The following is a 6142-nucleotide window of genomic DNA, read 5'->3' as shown; positions in this document are numbered from 1 at the left end:
CTTCCCGATTCTGCTACACTTCAGTATACAGGAGAAACTCGAAAAATTGGAATATCGTGCAAAGTTCATTTATTTCAGTAATGCAACTAACATTTGAGATAGACTCATTACATGAAAGCGAGATATTTCAAGCCTTTATTTGTTATAATTTGGATAATTATGGCTTACAGCTTATAAAACCCCAAAGTCTAAATTTTGAGGTACCGTTTGCTCAGGGGGTATGGACTAATTAGCTGACTAGAGTGTGACACTTTGAGCCTAGAATATTGGACCTTTTCACAAAATTCTAATTTTAAGCTGCATTAATGCAATTCCTTTTAAGTTGCATTACTGAAATAAATGGACTTTTGCACGATATTCAAATTTTTCGAGTTTCACCTGTATTTGCTGCTATCGAGAGACATGCCAACTTTGCATCAAAAATGTGCATCCGTTGGCTTCCATGGGTGGAGGCGGCTTGGTCACATGCAGCCAGCCCATACCCTTCAGGCCCCCCTACTCATTAGTGTATTGTCAGGAAAACCTACTGAGAACGATGTGTTCGGACAACAGGTTTGGGGAGCTCATGATTTTCCCCGACAAGATGATGTCCGATGAGAGAAAAATTTGTGTTTTCGCCCCTTCACTTTTTTTTTTTTATCCCGGAAGATAAGCCACCAGCAGTGAAAACGCATACACTTTCGAGCCAAATATGTATGTGTATGGGGGAGTTGGGAGAGACAGCTGTCAGCCGAACAATGTATGAGCACCCTTAGACTCCATTCACACGTCCGTGGTGTGTTGCGGACCCGCAAATTGCGGATCCGCAACACACCCGCCCGGCACCCCTATAGAAATGCCTATTCTTGTCCGCAAGCTGCGGACAAGAATAGGACATGCTCTATCTTTTGCGGAGCTGCGGACCTGAAGATCAGGGCCGCGCTCCGCAAATGCGGATGCTGACAGCACACTGTGTGCTGTCAGCATCTATTCCGTCCCCATAGAAAATGAATGGGTCCGCACCCTTTCCGCAAATTGTGGAGCGGATGTGGACCCATTTGCGGACGTGTGAATGGAGCCTTAGAACCACAGGCAGTAATCCAGTTTATCAGAATGCTCCATTATTTTATGTGTCACACTCTACTATACTTGGAATTATGTCAGCACCTTGAGGGCACTGAGGCACTTGAATTGGACTAGTGTTATTTGTACATTTGTGATGACCTGACTATAGTCATTGCTACTATGTGATGAACTTTATATCTTTCCAGAGCCATATGCAGTCTTGTGAATCCCCCAGTGGGACCCCAAGCAAGTTTGGCCTTTAGTCCCCCACCTCCTGCACAAGAGGAACATGGCACAGTAGCGTGCAATACATACAGACATGCAGAAGACAGCATTTCAACCAGCCTATGCCTATATAAAAATGGTTTATTGGGTAATATTTGCATGTATCTGTGGAGTGAGCACCCAGTATTATTTTTACTGGTGGTCCCAAGGTATCCCAGTCTGACACTGGCATACAGGTGAAACTTGAAAAATTAGAATATCGTGCAAAGTTCATTTATTTCAGTAATGCAACTTAAAATGTGAAACTGACATAGGAGATAGACTCATTACATGCAAAGCGAGATATTTCAAGCCTTTATTGGTTATAATTTGGATGATTATGGCTTACAGCTTATGAAACCCCAAAGTCACAATCTCAGGTCCCCTTTGCTCAGGGGGTATGGACTAATTAGCTGACTAGAGTGTGACACTTTGAGCATAGAATATTGGACCTTTTCACAAAATTCTAATTTTAAGCTGCATTAATGCAATTCCTTTTAATTTGCATTACTGAAATAAATGGACTTTTGCACGATATTCAAATTTTTCCTGTATGTATGAAATTCCAATATCATATATACATATAAGCTGCTTAATAATCAGTTATTGATATCCGTTCATTTTAGACTGCCTGGCTGGTCTCTAGACGGCTGGGTGAGGGTTAGGCTAGTTTCACACTAAGGAAGTGTCAGACAAGAGACTAATAGTGGCTCTGCCAATATAAATAGTTTCACACTAGAGTTAGGCCTCCTGCACACAGCCGTTTTTTTTTTCCGTTTACTGGCCGTTTTTTGCGGTCCGTATACGGAACCATTCATTTCAATGGTTTCGCAAAAAAAACGGAATGTACTTCGTATGCATTCCGTTTCCGTATTTCCGTTTTTCCGTTCCGTTTTAACATAGAACATGTCCTATTATTGCCCGCAAATCACGTTCAGTGGCTCCATTCAAGTCAATGGGTCCGCAAAAAAAACGGAACACATACGGAAATGCATCCGTATGTCTTCCGTTTCCGTTGCGTTTTTTGCTGAACCATCTATTGAAAATGTTATGCCCAGCCCAATTTTATCTATGTAATTACTGTATGCTGTATATGCCATATGGAAAAACGGAATGGAAAAATGGAACAGAAACGGAAACACAACGGAAACAAAAAACAGAACAACGAAAGCCATACGGTCGTGTGCAATAGGCCTTAGGCATCAGTCTTCCGTAACAACCTGTCGGAGATTTCTGGATCCAGCACTGCAGGACGCTATCTGACACCCGCCGGCTCCATTCATTATAATAGGGACCGGTGGAGATCCGGCCAGAAATTGGCAAAGATGCTGAGAAGCGGCTGGACAAATACCGCTGCATGGAGCGCTGTTTCTCTGTATATTTGCCAGGTTGCGGACGGATAGGGCCGGATGGCGATGTGGTTGCTTCCTGCAATGCCGGAATGCAAAGAGATCCGGCAAGTTGTTCCCTCCCGGGTCTCAAAATGCTAATGTGAAAGGAGCCTCACAGTCACAGTGAAACAATGTCACCTGAGAAGCATATGACACAGTTGTGACACTGATGTATGTACCGTACAATGTGCAATGTGGACTATGGGGGGCAGAAAGGAAGGAGGCAGGCTAGGTAGCCTTTGACTGTTGCCTGCTTGCCCCACAACTCAGCCCGCTCCTTACTTGGTAATACTGGCCCTATTGACTTACATGCTGTGGGATTCATGCTTCCCATTTCTGTGGCAAATCCTGATTAAAATAGTTTGTAGGGAATCTTTTTGATAAAAAACAAACAAACAAACAAAAACAAAAACCTATGGATAATAAGGAGACAGAAAAACAATGAAGCTTTAAAGCAGGGAAACCTTTCTTGGATACAATCTAGTTCTCAGTTGCACTAAACAGTTTCTTTGTTTCCTGTGGGGGCTGGTAAATGACAAAGTGACAATTGCTCTAAGGACATGTAACAGTGTGCTGCACAAGTCAAGTGGTGCTTAATAACCCCTTACAATGACATGTAGGCGACCTGCCCACGTTGCGGATTACGTACGTTCTTTCTCACGCAGAAAAAATGCAGTATAAGGCTACGTTTACACTTGCGGCAGAGGATTCCGTATGCAAACTGACGGCATTTGTCAGACGGATCAGGATCCTGATCCATATGACAAATGCATTGAAATGCCGGATCCGTCTCTCCGGTGTCATCTGGAGAAACGGATCCGGCATTAATTTTTTTTCACATTTTTTGCGGTCTGAGCATGCGCAGACCACAGTGCCGGATCCGTTTTGCTAGAACACTCGGGGCCGGCATTAATGCATTTCAAAGGGAAAAAATGCCGGATCCGTCATTCCGGCAAGAGTTCCGGAATTTTGGAGGGAGATAGAACCACAGCATGCTGCCGGTATTATCTCCGCCCTGAAAAGGCAAAGAAAAGGAAAAGACTGAACTGAAGACATCCTGATGCATCCTGAACGGATTGCTCTCCATTAAGAATGCATTAGGATAAAACTGATCAGTTCTTTTCCGGTACAGAGCCCCTAGGACGGAACTCCGTGCCGGAAAAGAAAAAGCTTGTGTGAAAGTACCCTAATACAGTACCAGCAAAATGTATGACATTAGACAGATCTTATGTACACTTACAGTAGCTTTTTTACTTCTGTGGGGAAATTGATCTGCCGTGCAGATTCTGAAATCAGCATGTCAATTGTTTGTGTGTTTTTTTTGTGTGCAGATGTCACCCTTTTCAATGCAAGGGTGCGTTCTGCAGAAAAATCCTCATCAAGTCTGCAAAAAATCTGAAAATAACACGTTTTTTGGTGCAGATTTGATCAGGAAATGCACATAAATCTGCACCGAAATTTTCAAATGGGGCTGAATTTGAAAAAAAAAACAATCCTGCCATAATTTTATGGGTTTAGATTTGACATTAACCTCATTCTCCAGGTCAGTACGATCGCAACGATACCACCTTTGTATCGTTTTTTTTTATCTTTTCATTGCATATTCTGTCCCCATAACGTTTTATATTTAAGTCTTTCATTGAGACCATTTTGGAGTGTGTGTGATTTTTTAATCACATTTTATTCAATTTATTTGCGAGGTGATTCAATGAAAGAATGGTGAACTGGCCTTTTGGATTTTTTTCCCATTACAGTGTTCCCCGTATGGGATAAAAATGTTTATATTTTCAATTTGGGCATTTGGGACGTATCAATGCCTATGACCTTTATTTTTTATTGTTCATTTATGTTTATTTTTTAGGAAATTGATTTGAATTTTGATGTTTTTTAAATATATTTTTTAATTTTATTTTACATTCTTTTCCACTTTTTTTTAAAGTCCCCCTAGGGGAATTGAAGAGACGATTGTATCATTGCAGCCGAAGGGAGTTTCATTGCTGTGGCAGACCTCGGATCCTTCAGAGGGCATGAGGCTGCCATAGAAACCGAATGGCTCCCTCGATTGCTGCATGGGGAAAGCCCTCTAAGATGCCGTGGTTGCAACTGGCGTTATCGCCAATTACAGACATTGCCTCTGGGTTTCTGCTGTGTAAAACAGCAGGCACCTGGTGACTATGGCACCAGCTCTGCTCCAGAGTGGGCACCATCTTTAAAGAGACTACTTACGTTGTAAATATACGCCACATGAGAGTGGGTCCATGGTGACACCACATAAGCATGCCTTGTTTTTATCCATGATCATAGATCCCTCACAGACATTATAGTCTATGGTTCCATAAAAACCATGGACAGAAATCCATGTTTGGTGCGTGGTTTTTTGGTAGAAGATGCTCTGGAGATTCATTTTCAGCCTAGCGGTGTCTGTGGCAAAAAAATCCTGACACACAAACCAAACAGATTCTTCACCTTCACAGGTGAACCACTGACCATTTTGTCACAGATGTCACCACAAACATGGACATGTGAAAGAGGCCATAGTCTAAAGTTGATCAAAATGGACTATTTCAACCAAAATCATCATTATTGGGTTAGATTTAACAAAGAATTGCTTTTTTTTTTCTAGTTGACTAATACTAATGGTAAATCATCGTCGCTATCTAGACAGAAGTTTGATTTGCTTAAAATTTTCATCTCTAGTCTGTGAACCATCTTTCAATAAAAAAAACGTTCCTCTATAAATTGATTGTCCTTTGCATGGTGTCACTGACCATGTATGGCCATTTGTAATGGGCAATATAAACTAAAATGTGTACGGCTGCATCTGTGTAACCACTGCTCAACAGCCGATTGTTCAACCATCAACCTACTTCTATCTAATTTGTACGGCCACCTTTAGGACCCCATTATATATTAGGGTATTGTGGGCTGAACCTGTTGCTCTCGGGGGAACCAACTGATTATCTAATATGTATAGTGAACCCTGGACTCTCACCCGACGGATGATGTTGGGGGAGAAAAGGATCGGGCTCTTTGAATGTCAACGCCGGATCCTTTTGTTCTCCCAGGAGATAAACTGTCAACAGAAGTCACACTGAGAATATATATGTATAGGGGAGTGTCTGCTGACAGCTACTAAGGGTGTGCAGGCAAATGTAGAGTAGGACCACACAGCGTGGTTGTATCCCGGTTGGCACACGACCAAGCTGCGTAGATTACCGCTTGGCCATACAAGCCGCAATACCACACAGCCATTAACAATACAGACCCACTAAACCAGGCCTCCTCAAACTGCGGCCCTCCAGCTGTTGCAAAACTACAACTCCTAGCATGCCCGAACAGCATACAGGTATCAGCCTACAGCAGGGCATTGTGGGAGTTGTAGTTGTACAACAGCTGGAGGGCCGCAGTTTGAGGATGCCTGCACTAAACTGTGCGAACCCAAT

The sequence above is a fragment of the Bufo bufo genome, chromosome 6, assembly GCF_905171765.1.
Source record: "Bufo bufo chromosome 6, aBufBuf1.1, whole genome shotgun sequence".
NCBI lineage: Eukaryota > Metazoa > Chordata > Amphibia > Anura > Bufonidae > Bufo > Bufo bufo.
This window is presented reverse-complemented; position numbering follows the sequence as displayed.